The sequence below is a fragment of the Pelobates fuscus genome, chromosome 1 (genome assembly GCF_036172605.1).
Source record: "Pelobates fuscus isolate aPelFus1 chromosome 1, aPelFus1.pri, whole genome shotgun sequence".
Classification (NCBI taxonomy): Eukaryota; Metazoa; Chordata; class Amphibia; order Anura; family Pelobatidae; genus Pelobates; species Pelobates fuscus.
Window position 1 is genome coordinate 23,585,035 of NC_086317.1, and position 15,311 is coordinate 23,600,345.

The window sequence follows — 15,311 nt, forward strand, 5'->3', positions numbered from 1 at the left end:
GTGTGTGTGTGTTAGTGTTACTGTGAGTGTTAGTGTGTGTTAGTGTTACTGTGAGTGTTAGTGTGTTAGTATTACTGTGAGTGTTAGTGTGTGTGTTACTGTGTGTGTTAGTGTTACTGTGAGTGTTACTATGAGTGTTAGTGTTAGTGAGTGTGTGTCTGCTAGTGATTGTCAGTGAGTCTGTTACTGAGTGTGTTTGTGTTAGTGAGTCTGTTTGATGTCTGTTAGTGAGTGTGTGTTTGTCAGTGAGAGTGTATGTTTTGTAAGTGAGTGTGTATGTATGTCTGTCGCTGAGTGTGTCTCTGTCAGTAAATGTGTGTGTCTGTTAGCTAGTGTGTATGCGTCTGTTCGTGAGAGTGTGTGTGTGTCTTCAGCACTTACCTTTCTCCAGCGCCGGACTCCCTTGGCGCTGGGGATCCCTCCACCACTCAGCTCCGAATGCGCATGCACGGCAAGAGCCGTGCGCGCATTCAAACCGCCCATAGGAAAGCATTACTCAATGCTTTCCTATGGGCGTTCAGTGTCTTAGAATCGCGGAAGCTCCTCTAGCGGCTGTCAGTGAGACAGCCGCTAGAGGCTGGATTAACCCTCAGTGAAACATAGCAGTTTCTCTGAAACTGCTATGCTTTTAGCTGCAGGGTTAAAACTAGAGGGACCTGACACCCATACCACTTCATTGAGCTGATGTGATCTGGGTGTCTGTAGTGGTCCTTTAACCCCTTAAGGACATGTCATGATTCCCTTTTATTACAGAAGTTTGGTCCTTAAGGGGTTAAGTGTGTGTGCATCTGCATGCACTGGTGTACATACCGCGGTCGCAGGGGTCGCAACCCTGCAACCCCTGCGACCAGGTGCCCGCCGCCATGTGTTGCGGCCCCGGCCTGCGCAGAGTAAGCGTGCGGGGGGGGGGGGGGGCCCAGGGATCAATTTTCGCACCGGGGCACCATAGGTCATGTGTATGCCACTGGGTAGGGGAGCTTCTATTCTGACAGGAACCTGCAAGCGAGAACACTCCTCCCGCGAGCAGACAGGTTGGAGCGTTGCCGTGCGTTACCATGGCAACGCTCCGACCTGCCTGCCGTTCTCGCGGGAGAAGAGCGAAGTCAGCCTGCAGCCAGAGGAGCTGCTGGCTGAACAGCACGCACCACCACTGGGCCACCAGGGATTGAAAAGTCCCCCCTCTCCCCTGGGCCCTGACAAAGGTAAAGGGGGAGGGGATTAAAAAAAGTTTTTTTTTATATAAATATATCAATGCTATAACCCCCCCCATACACACACTACACTCCTCCCCCCCACCAACAGCATCCCTCCACACACACAGAACCCCCCCCCCCACACACACAGAACACCTTCACGCACACAGAACACCTTCACGCACACAGAACTCCTTCATGCATGCAGAACCCCTCCACACATAAAAAGCACCCCTTCACGCACACAGCACCCCTTCACGCACACAGCACCTCTTTACGCACACAGCACCCCTTCACGCACACAGCACCCCTCCATGCACAAACGATTTATTTCATGTTTGAGTGCTAGTTTTCAGTTTTTTTCCCGCTTCCATATCTGCGCACTATGCTGGCGCGATGCATTACGGGGCTGGTATGGAATTTTTTTCCAGGGCTGCTTTTCATTCCCAGTCCGGCCCTGCTTGTGGCTTTTTCCTTGTATCCCGAACAATTCTTCTGCAGTTGTGGCTGTAATCTTTCTTGGTCTTCCTGACCTCGGCTTGGTATCAAGAGATCGCCACATTTTCCACTTCTTAATAAATGATTGAACAGTACTGACTGACATTTTCAAGGCTTTTGATTAGAGTTGAGCAGACACCTGGATGTGCGGGTTCGGCCGAACTTCGAAAAAAAGTCTGGGTTCGGGATCGAATTTGAACCCGAACCCCATTGAAGTCAATGGGCACCCGAACTTTTGGGCACTAAAATGCCTCTTAAAAAGTCCTGGAAACGGCTAGAGGGCTGCAAAAGGAAGTAAAATGGGGGTAAGAGTAGAACAAGTGCCCTGCAAACAAATATGGATAGGGAGATCACTTAAAATAAGCAGCCGCTTAGTAGATAACTCCCTAATTCCCACGGTATTAGGGAGCTATCTACTAAAAGGCTGAAAGACCTAATTTGGTCTTTCAGTCACATTTACTAATACTAAGTAAAGATTACTTAGTATTAGTAAATTCAACCCCTACTCGCTATACCGCGAGTAGGGGCATGTCTAGTAAACAGTGAGCAGCCACTGTAAAAAATAACGGCGGGTGGGGGCCCTAAAGTAAAATAAGGGGGGGACATATTGTCCGACCCCCACCGCTGCGCGGCGGGTGGGGGCCCTACATAACAATGAGGGGGGGACCTACTGTCCGCCCCCCCCCCCGAGTGGCGGGTGGGGACCCTAAATTTAGAATAAGGGGGTGTGACCTGTTGTCCTCTCCCCAGCCCCTGAGTTAGAATAAGGAGGGGGGACCTACTGTCCTCCTCCCCCTGGCCCCCACCCCTGAGCGGTGGGTGGGGGCCCTAAGTTAGAATAAGGGGGGGGGACCTATTGTCCTCCCCCCTGACCCCCACCTCCCCTGGGCGGTGGGTGGGGGCCCTAAATAAAAATGTAACCCCACCTTCACCCCCCTCCTCAAAAAGTCACAACAATAGACAATCACAGTCTGCTTAAACTAATAACACACAAAGAATGAAATGTTGCCATGTTTTTATTGAACACACCATGTAAACATTCACAGTGCAGGTGGAAAAAGTATGTGAACCCCTAGACTAATGACATCTCCAAGAGCTAATTGGAGTGAGATGTCAGCCAACTGGAGTCCAATCAATGAGATGAGATTGGAGGTGTTGGTAACAGCTGCCCTGCCCTATAAAAAAACACACACCAGTTCTGGGTTTGCTTTTCACAAGAAGCATTGCCTGATGTGAATGATGCCTCGCACAAAAGAGCTCTCAGAAGACCTACGATTAAGAATTGTTGACTTGCTGGAAAGGGTTATAAAAGTTTCTCCAAAAGTCTTGCTGTTCATCAGTCCACGGTAAGACAAATTCTCTATAAATGGAGAAAGTTCAGCACTGCTGCTACTCTCCCTAGGAGTGGCCGTCCTGTAAAGATGACTGCAAGAGCACAGCGCAGACTGCTCAATGAGGTGAAGAAGAATCCTAGAGTGTCAGCTAAAGACTTACAAAAGTCACTGGCAAATGCTAACATCCCTGTTAGCGAATCTACAATACGTAAAACACTAAACAAGAATGGATTTCATGGGAGGATACCACAGAGGAAGCCACTGCTTTCCAAACAAAACATTGCTGCACGTTTACAGTTTGCACAAGAGCACCTAGATGTTCCACAGCATTACTGGCAAAATATTCTGTGGACAGATGAAACCAAAGTTGAGTTGTTTGGAAGAAACACACAACACTATGTGTGGCGAAAAAGAGGCACAGCACACCAACATCAAAACCTCATCCCAGCTGTGAAGTACGGTGGTGGGGGCATCATGGTTTGGGGCTGCTTTGCTGCATCAGGGCCTGGACGGATTGCTATCATTGAAGGAAAAATGAATTCCCAAGTTTATCAAGTCATTTTGCAGGAGAACTTAAGGCCATATGTCTACCAGCCTAAGCTCAACAGAAGATGGGTGTTGCAACAGGACAATGACCCAAAGCATAGAAGTAAATCAACAACAGAATGGCTTAAACAGAAGAAAATACGCCTTCTGAAGTGGCCCAGTCAGAGTCCTGACCTCAACCCGATTGAAATGCTGTGGCATGACCTCAAGAAAATGATTCACACCAGACATCCCAAGAATATTGCTGAACTGAAACCGTTCTGTAAAGAGGAATGGTCAAGAATTACTCCTGACCGTTGTGCACATCTGATCTGCAACTACAGGAAACGTTTGGTTGAAGTTATTGCTGCCAAAGGAGGTTCAACTAGTTATTAAATCCAATGGTTCACATACTTTTTCCACCTGCACTGTGAATGTTTACATGGTGTGTTCAATAAAAACATGGCAACATTTCATTCTTTGTGTGTTATTAGTTTAAGCAGACTGTGATTGTCTATTGTTGTGACTTAGATGATGATGATCAGATCACATTTTATGACCAATTTGTGCAGAAATCCATATCATTCCAAAGGGTTCACATACTTTTTCTTGCAACTGTATATAACATTACTAAGTGATTGGGTGCCACGAGGATGTGAGGTTTAGATTTGTACAAATCAGGATGTATGACAGTCGATAGCTTAATTTATAGCACAGTAAGATATACGATAATAGCAGACATGGGATCTTGGAGAAAATATATGGAATAGCAGCCAGTCTTGGGGAATATGGATCCCACCAGCCAGGCAAGGTCAATTATCTAGGAAATGCAAAGGACACAAACACTCAGTGTGACATTCTGTTACAATTTAGTGATCTGTCCACATGTGACAATATGAAACAGTAGCGAGAAGATTCTGGCATAAAGTACTGTGATAACATCACACCGCCTCAAATAAAATTGTGTAATGTACAGGAAACAAGGGCATGGCTGCTATTAATAATGAAAAGGCTTGTCATGTGGCAGATGTACATGTGATGAGGAATCCTTAAGGACACAAAGTTTGTGAGACATGGAGCAAGGTGGGTGGGTAGTGTCACAAGGCTCGGGTTCTTTCGAAACTGATGTCCATCTATTTTTAATGCATATATATAATAAAGACAAAAAGGGAATTGGGGGCACACCCGGAACATGCATTTCACAGGAGTAGTGCTACCGTAGAGACCAACATTTATACATAATACAGATTAAGGAACAGCGCACACATAAAAATACATTTTTAAATCTTATAAGGCTACTTAAAAATCACCTATTGTGATAAAAAATGCAATTTTAAAAAATGCAGTGTCAGAACAACACATTTAAAGTGATAGTGCTTTGATGTATGTGGTCACAATGCAGATCATATTTGCTCTATACAACATGAAAATTATAAGTAAAGATACATTACTATCCATAACCTCCTCAAATGCATACTTTCCTGTGGTCACCTCCAAAGAAGATGACCAACCCAAAAGGAAGCTTTAGCTTTTAGATATGTAGATATTATAATATATATTTACGTAAAGCTTGGAAGTCCCTTAGGGAACAAACGTGTGGAGGTGTTGTGTATGTGTGAGACTGTAGATATTGTATGTGTGCGCATTACATATGTGTGTAAGGGTGCATGTGGTGTTATTTGAGTATATAGGATGGTATATGTGTGTGGAGTAGTTTGCCTGTGCTTGCGAGATGTTTGTGTGACAGCTGTTTGTTGTAGTGTGTGTGATTATGGGCTACCTGTTGTGTTATGCATGTGTGTGCAGTGTGCACATTTTGTGGTATTTAAATATGTGGGGAGTCTGTGGTGTTATGCGTATGCATGTGGACTGCTTGTGGTATTGTGTACGTGAGCTGCCTGTAGTGTTATGTGTATGCATGTGGACTGATTGTAGTATTGTGTATGTGAGCTGCCTGTGGTGTTATCTATTACTTATGGTGTAAGCTAGCATACAGCTGAGATATTTAACAAAACAAATACGCTTTTATGGTTTTATGCCGCTGAGTCAGCAGTCTTGATTCTGTGTCCCTGTTCAGTGACTTGTCTTGGCCTGCAGCCATATCCCAGAGTCAGAGATTTAGCCGATGCCCTTGCTAGGCTTCTGTATGACATACGTGTATTGTCCATTGTGGTGAGCCATGTCCTGATTATTGCCTTTGTGAGCCCCTCTTTCGGTGCCCCGAGGCCTGGTGCCTTTACGCTGGAAGTCAGCTCTGGTTGTACCTTATGGGGTGTGCAGCCGCACAGACCCTTTTGCTACAGCGTTGACACTACTGAGTTGGGTTCTGTTGCGCTGGTTCTGAATGCCCGCATGTGGAGCTTGTGTGGTAATCCCAGGTTTGCGTGTAAGCAGGTAGGAACGTGCGTTGGATAGGCATGGTGCCCTTTCCCGCCTGAAGGACTGCTGGAACTAGGCACCTGTAGTGGCTGCGTCGTGCCGCCGGTCTGATCCATGAGGCCACTATTGTTTCCACCTGGCGGTAGGTTGATCCGCGGCTGTGCACAGGGCCGGACTGGCCTACCGGGATATTTCCCGGTAGGCCGCCGGCCCTGGGGCCGCTTTGAGATATGGCTGCACTTTCAGCCACAAGAGAAAAAATTATATTTAGCCTGTTGGTCTATGCGGCCGCGGACTCAGCCGCGGCCGCAACTGCGCCGCCGGCCGCTACTGCGGCTTGCTGTAAGAGGAGGCTGGAACTGAGGGGGCGCACAGATTTTTCCTGTCAGCCGCCGGATGTGAGCGGCATATGACGTCACATCCGGCGGCTGCGCGGCGGCGGTTCTACAGTCACTGACTGCACCATTGAGCTGCATCGTGTAGTACAGCAGGTAAGAATGGCTTGGGGGACCTATTGTGTTTTGCATTTGGGGGATGGTGGGGTCAGTAATGCATTAGAGTGGTCAACTATGTATCAGGGGAGAGGAGGGGAGGGGGGGACAACTGTGTATTAGGGGAGGGGGGTCAACTGTGTATTAGGGGAGGTCAAATGTGTATTGGGGAGGGGGGTCAACTGTGTATCAGGGGAGGGGAGGGGGGGGAGGTAAAATGTGTATGAGGGGAGGGGGGAGGTAAAATGTGTATGAGGGGAGGGGGGTCAACTGTGTATGAGGGGGGGGAGGTAAAATGTGTATGAGGGGGGAGGTAAAATGTGTATGAGGGGAGGGGTGGTCAACTGTGTATGAGGGGAGGTCAAATGTGTATTGGGGAGGGGGGTCAACTGTGTATTGGGGAGGTCAAATGTGTATTGGGGAGGGGTAGGTCAACTGTGTATTAGGGGAGGTGAGGGGGGAGGTAAAATGTGTATGAGGGGAGGGGTGGTCAACTGTGTATGAGGGGAGGTCAAATGTGTATTGGGGAGGGGGGTCAACTGTGTATTGGGGGAGGTCAAATGTGTATTGGGGAGGGTTAGGTCAACTGTGTATTAGGGGAGGTGAGGGGGAGTCACACTGCCCCCACATATACACACACTGCCCCCACATACACACACTGCCCCCACATACACACACACTGCCCCCACATACACACACACTGCCCCCACATACACACACACTGCCCCCACATACACACACCCTGTCCCCACATACACACACCCTGTCCCCACATACACACAAACACTGCCCCCATACACACAAACACTGCCCCCATACACACAAACACTGCCCCCATACACATTGCCCCCATACACACACTGTCCCCATACACACACTGCCCCACAAACACACACTGCCCCACAAACACACACTGCCCCACAAACACACACTGCCCCACAAACACTGCCCCCATACACACACTGTCCCCATACACACCGCCCCACAAACACTGCCCCCATACACACACTGCCCTGCACATACTGTGTATGAGGGGAGGGGGGAGGTAAAATGTGCATGAGGGGAGGGGGGGTCAACTGTGTATTAGGGGAGGGGGGTCAACTGTGTATTAGGGGAGGTCAAATGTGTATTGGGGAGGGGGGTCAACTGTGTATCAGGGGAGGGGAGGGGGGGGAGGTAAAATGTGTATGAGGGGAGGGGGGAGGTAAAATGTGTATGAGGGGAGGGGGGTCAACTGTGTATGAGGGGGGGGAGGTAAAATGTGTATGAGGGGGGAGGTAAAATGTGTATGAGGGGAGGGGTGGTCAACTGTGTATGAGGGGAGGTCAAATGTGTATTGGGGAGGGGGGTCAACTGTGTATTGGGGAGGTCAAATGTGTATTGGGGAGGGGTAGGTCAACTGTGTATTAGGGGAGGTGAGGGGGGAGGTAAAATGTGTATGAGGGGAGGGGTGGTCAACTGTGTATGAGGGGAGGTCAAATGTGTATTGGGGAGGGGGGTCAACTGTGTATTGGGGGAGGTCAAATGTGTATTGGGGAGGGTTAGGTCAACTGTGTATTAGGGGAGGTGAGGGGGAGTCACACTGCCCCCACATATACACACACTGCCCCCACATACACACACTGCCCCCACATACACACACACTGCCCCCACATACACACACACTGCCCCCACATACACACACACTGCCCCCACATACACACACCCTGTCCCCACATACACACACCCTGTCCCCACATACACACAAACACTGCCCCCATACACACAAACACTGCCCCCATACACACAAACACTGCCCCCATACACATTGCCCCCATACACACACTGTCCCCATACACACACTGCCCCACAAACACACACTGCCCCACAAACACACACTGCCCCACAAACACACACTGCCCCACAAACACTGCCCCCATACACACACTGTCCCCATACACACCGCCCCACAAACACTGCCCCCATACACACACTGCCCTGCACACACTGCACACCCATACACACACAGACACATACAGTGCCCTACACACACTGCTGCCCCCCATACACACATTGCCCCACACACACACGACCCCCCTATACACACAGTGCCCCCCCATACACACACTGCTCCACACAGACATACAGTGCCCCCATACACACACTGCCACCCTCACACACACACTGCCCCCTAACACACACTGCCGCCCTTACGCACTCACACTCACTTCACCGCTCACACACACACTGCACCTTTCACACACACACTTCACCCCTAACACACACCACTTCTCCTATGCCCTATATCCCAGCAGACCCCAGGTAAGTTGTCAAACTGTTCTTAAACGGTATGACTACTTACTCTGGGGTGGGATCCTGGCACTACTGGCACCAAAACTACTACACTGAGCTGTAGTGGTTATTGTGCCAGGATTATTTTTTTTAAAATAATCTATAAGTGCCCCTCCCGAGATCAGGCTCTGGATCCGCCACTGGGTCTGGCGGCACACTCACGGATACTGACAGGCGTGCAGCTGTCAGTAAGCATTGGAGGAATGAGGATGGGGCGGAGCTAACTACCATGCTCCCATGCGGTTCCCACAATTCCCAGCACAGCCACACCATAGAGTAGTAATTACTCTATGATGTGTCCATGCAGGGAATTGTGGGAACCGCATGGGAGCATGATGGAGAGAGAGAGAGACAACATCACATTGCTGTCCCTGCCGTTCTAGATCTGATTTCAGACAAGGTCAGTCTCAGTGGGTGAAGGAGAGAAATAGTGGGAGGTGGAGAAGAGAGACACAGGGGAGAGTGATACAGAGAGCTAGTAGGGGAGAAAGAGGGGGAAGAGAGAGACAGAAGGGGAGTGAGGGAGAAAGAGGGGAAAGAGAGACACAGGAGGAAGGGAGGGAAAGAGACAGAGGAGGGAGAGTTAGAAAGAGGGGTAAGAGAGACACAGGGGGAGGGGGGTAAAGAGACACAGGGGAGAATGAGACAGAGGGGTAGTGGGGGAGAAAGAGGGGTAAGAGAGAGACACAGGAGGAAGGGAGAGAAAGAGACAGAGGAGGAAGAAAGAGGCAGGGGGAGGGGGAAGAAAGAGACGGAGGAGGAGAAAGAGACAGAGGAGGAAGAGAGAGAAACAGGCGGAGGGGGGAGAAAGAGACAGAGGGTGAAAGAGGCACACAGAGGGTCTGCTGGAAGAAAGAGGCACTTAAAGGGACTGGGGGAAGGCAAAGAGACACAGAAGGTTTGCTGGGGGACAAAGAGACATACCAAAGGTTTGTGGGGGACAAAGCTGGGCTGGGGGAAAAATATGCACACAGAGGGACTGGGGAAAACAAAGAGACACACAGAAGGTTTGCTGGGGGGGACATAGACACACACAAAAGGCGATGGGGAAGAGACATAGAGAGGGCTGGAGAAGGGTAAAAAGAGACACACAGGCTGGGATGAAGTAAAAGATACACGAGGGAGTTAAAAGACACATAAGGGGGGTTCTAAGAGACAGGAGAAAAATTAGAGACAAGATACACTAAACGAGTTAAAAAAAAAATCAAAAGAGGGAATAAGCAACACAAGAAAACAAGCGAAGATGCATTTTTTGTGTGTGTGTTTGGCAGTGATGCATTTTTTGTGTGTGTGTTTGGGGGTGATGCATTTTCGCCTGTGCTGCCGCGGCGCATTGTTGGGCTGGTATAGAATTTTTTCCAGGGCTGCTTTTAGTTCCCAGTCCGGCCCTGGCTGTGCAGCGTGTCCCATAGCCTTTTGCAGAGCCAGTCAAGGTTTTCTTGTTGCGGTGTAAATGGCTTGGAGTGGGTGCTCCGTTCTTGAGGTCTGTGCCAGGCGGCCATTTTGGTAGAGCTTTGGTGGCCTGAAGACCCTGCATGATGTAGAGCTAGCTTGTCCGCTTTTCGGTCTGATCGATTGGTCCAGTGGGGACCGGGATATCCCCCACTGGTCCAAAGGGGAGGGGGTAGGCCGCTGTGCTGTCGCTTGAGGGTCCCGGCGCTGTGGGGAGCAGCCGTCTTCCCCCAGCCCCAGTAGGCTGCAGTCGCATCTTTGTTTTCCCAGCTCTGGCGGGCCCCGGGGTGGTGTCTTTTTGTTTTGTGGTGCCTCCCAGACATGAGAGGTGCACCCTTATGGCCGCCGCTTTTTCCCCTTTTTCAGCCCGTCGAGCAGGAGCACATATCAGACGAGTCTGCTCGTCTCGGTGTCCAGGCTCCGCCCCCTTGCATTTTATTTTTTATGCACTTTTTGCAGTAAGGCGGTTATATCGAAAAGCTCCACTGCTTTTAATTGCTTGTTTTCACTAGTTTTTGAGTTAGAAAGACACATAAAGACTGTGTGAAAGTCACGTTTGTTTTCATTGTGGTTTATTTTGGACACGCCTTTGGTTCACTTTTTCTTTATTAATTTATAAACCAGTGTATGAGCATGTGGTTCTGAGTCATTTTCGGGGAAAGCCTTATTTCCCATTCTGTTCTGCTGATGACATGTCAAAGGTTGAGCACGCAGATGATGTAACATTTTAACTTTTGCTTTAGGAAGGAATGCTCTGTGATTACAATATCAAGCACACAGCAAACTGGTTTAATGTGTACAGCACACACAAATGTATGTTTATTAACGTTTCCTTTAACATGATTTTTTTTATTATTAAGTCTACATATCTCCTATTTAACCAACAACTGGTTTTTTGTTTGTTTTTTATTGCATGGCGTCATATCACTAATGTACAGTATGTGATTTGAAAGGATGTTGAAATAGGCAGATCTTGTAATAATTATTTATTTGGTACACCTTTCTAAAACTGAGAAGATGCACAGTTGCACCAGATCAGAAGAAGCCAAATTATTTGTGGTATGGTACTAAAAACAGTCCTTAGACAAGGACTTGCGGTTATTTGAGTTGTTTATTGTCAGCACGAACTAATCTGGTCATTCTCTTCTGAGAATTATTTCAATGTTGACACTTCTTGTATTGCATGGTCCATCCATGCATTATTCCCCATGATGCAATGTAGATTACCCAACATCGGAATAGTAGATATTATCTGAAGCTGCCACCATTTTAATGCATCCCTCTCTCGAGCTGAATTAAAGCAGCTCTGTCACCTCATAAAAATCCTGAATATTTCATAATTATAAAATCTCACTAACGTTACAACGCAGTCAAAAGATATCATAAGACAAAGTAGGAACTATTATGTCTATGCGCTTGATAAAAAGTTCGAGCTACCGTTGTCGAGCCTTCTCAAGCCCTAAGCTGTCACTAGTGATGGCGGGGGTATTAAGGTAATAAGGTATTGTGTATTGATGCTCCTGTGGTCGCGCGGGATCCTCCAACAGACATCATTATTATACTCTCACGCATGCACGAGAGTACAGTGCTGATGTTGACTCCTGGTAAAAGAGGATCTAGAAGATGGCGGCAGCTGCAAGGGACAGCTTCGGGCAAGTAAAATTTATCCTGCAGCCATAAATTAGTCAGAGCAGAACAAAACCCCTCCACGAGGTAAGTATGTTATATTAAAAAAGGGCTTTACATATAGAAAATAGCAGCTCTACAATCTAATGTGGCATACCCTTTTCCCCACAAAACACGAAAATATAAACTCCTTCTAATGGTACAAGATACACTTGTACCTATAGTGGAGCTCTAAAGTGCAGAGATTTTGGGAATGACTTACCCCCTTTTATAACAGGTATATACAATATGAAATTCAATACATAAACAAAATAATACAAATATAGTGCAGATGGTAAAAATATTTCAATCATTCAATAGCATAAAGTCAGACCACTCACATGTAATGGAGTCTATATAGATTGGCTCCGTATATCAGGCGGCTATACTCTTAGGGAAGCATCTGACCAACCCTTTCATAGGCATATATCCTCCAATAAAGAGAGAGAAAGACCAACATGGTGTAGTATGTCAATCAAATCAATAATCAATATGATATTGAGCTCACCTTATCTAGAGCCAAAGGTCCCGGCTCTAAGGTATATAGATATAGTGCCACTATAGAGGAGATAGGACTTCCCCAAAAATTAATATTCCCGAGGCTGGATAGGAAATCTTAAAATACTAAAACAATTTATTAACAAAAAAGTTAAAGACTGTAAAATAAATACTGTCCACACTGTATCTGGATGACCCCCTCAAAACACTGGTCAAGGTGGTCATGGCCCTTTAAAAGTCTTTCTGAAGCTAAAACTTACTGTGCAAGTATGCCTTGTCCCAGTACCTGTCCTAACGATGTGAAAAAATAAATAATGAATCCAAAAAAATAAGAAAAACCCCATCTGTTAAAATGGTTAGGGGTTCTTCCAGCTACTGGAAATTTGGAAACATTTTTGCTTATTCCTTTGTAGAACAAAGACAATGAAAGGCAAGAATAACATCAGCAGAATTAACCCCTTAAGGACCAAACTTATGGAATAAAAGGGAATCATGACATGTCACACATGTCATGTGTCCTTAAGGGGTTAAAGCAGTATGAGCTTACGAGCTGGAGATAAGACGGTGGGAAATGACTAGAGAGTTTTATCTGGGAGCTATTATCTATAATTATAGTTTTGTCTGACCCATGGATACGGAGATAGGGCCTTTATCCTATGGGCGATAAAACGGGTCAGCCAGAGCAATAGGATTTGCTGTAATATTATCCTATTTTCTTTGCAAAACTACTTTATTGCACGTGTGAAGCAATTACTGGCTGCAATTTATTGTATCTGATTTTCCACATAGGATCCTATGTTGAGTACAGTCCTGTTACTGGAGATAAAGATTATTGTATTCAGGTAGGTGAACCTGCAGGACAGGCAGGAAAAATATGTATCTGCTACACTTCACAAAAATGGGAAAAAACTAAACCGTTGTGAGAGAGGTAATATGAGGTTAGCAGTGGAAAGATGGAAGGAACTGCCTAAAAACTGTTTTTGCATAAGTGGCACACTAATAGTTATTCACTAGAGTGAGAATTCAAAGTTAATTTCAGATTTAAGGCCAAAGCAGACTAACTGGAAACTGACTTAGATGATGTTTCTAGTTTGGCCTAATTCAATTTGCAATCCACTTGGAATGCTCACAGCCCGTACGATACGATTCTGATACCTGGTTTGTATCGCAGTATGAAGTCATGCAATATGGAGACTGTAGACACTGCAGAGGGACAGAATGAAACTTTGACAACAAACAGCTATTCTGATTGGCTGCTTGGAAATTCAGATGAAGATCTGAGACTAGACAATGCCGAGACGATGAACTAATGGCATCCTTGTCTGCTGTGCAATGCGCAGCTTCTGTTAAAATAAACCGTTTTTTACCATCTAGTTTGCATATCTTGACCTTTAGAGAGTGTGAAGGGAGTTTCCACAAATTTATTTGTAGCTAAAGAACACAGTGTGACTTTTGTTTCTTTCTGTTTATTTGTTGCTAATTAGAAACTCTGAGCACCAAAAACACTTAATCTTAAATCAGAACAATTAATAACCACTACCCATAAAAATATAAGGTAAAAAGTGGAACAAAAACTCCTAAAAGGGTTCCCTCAAAACACCAACAAACTAGATAATGTACAAACAAGTGTGTAGGAGTTCCTAACAATTTAAAATAATTCTAATGTATTGGGAACTCCTCCACATGTGTGTGTACATTTTCCACTTCATCTTTTCTAGAATATTTTCATTTCAGAGAAACAACAATACTTACATTTGCTGTGGAACGCGCCTCTGTCTGTGGAACGCACCTGTCTAACTGAAAGACATTGGAGGCACTTTTAGAAATGTAAGCTCTTCATGTTTGACATCATCTCGGTGGTGAAAGCCACTACTAATCCTTCTCACAGTGAAGCTTTAGATTCAATACTTCACTATATAATGCATTTTGTTAACGGAGAGCAGTGATTGCTGCACTTGTGCTTAAATTTACCATTGCCTTGGAGTGTTCCTTTAACCCTGTAACGGATCGCCTGGCACCCCGACTTGGTACCTCCGTTAATGGATGCTCCTAGCGCTTCCTGAGGACTCCAAGCACTCTGTTAGACACCACAATCACCGAATCCGAGAAACCTTTAAATTCTCCCAAGCATATGAATGCTGTAGACCATTGAATAGGAACCATACGAATAGGCTTGTACTCCTAGCAGTCAACTGGAACAGCATACATTAAATCCTTCCCCCAATAATGAGACGACACATCACTTTGAGGGTAAAACAGGAACTCTGGACTGGCTCATCCAGCCTGGCTTTTATTCACAAACAGGTACATACAGGACACTCCCAGGGGGAGGATGATATTGACCAATCACATGGATGTACCTCCCACACATTTCCTCCCCTTAGATTACCACTTAACCCAATTATACAGTACACACTTTTCCCCAATTCCTGGATGTACCCCAAAAACAGGGGGTACACCTTTAAATCCAGCATCGCTGGATAGCCCTTATTCAGGGGGACAACATATACAAAATTCAAGTAATTCGGATGAATGGTTCGTGAGATATGGGGTTCCAAAGATTTGACCGACCGCATGGGTAAAGTATCTGAAAACAGTTCCATGCATTTTGGCCCTGCGGTCGGTCACAAACAAGGGAATGAAAACAGGCGAATTGCCTGTGTTATAGAGCCTGGAGAGGGTTTGAATGAATTCCCTTGTTTATGGGGTTCTTTCTACCGAACGGCGGGTCATTCGGTAGTTTCCATACGAATTTCTGGAAGTATGGAGGTCTCAGCGGTGTTTGCCTAGTCAAGTGTCCGATTTTAGTTCCAGACACTCGACGGCAAAACACCGCTGTTCGGTAGTTTAAGATGGCCGCCGCCACGTGTTTGTTTCCCGAATGGCGGCCACCCAGAGGACAAAGACTACATTACATGGATTGCCAAATACCCGTTTGCAACATT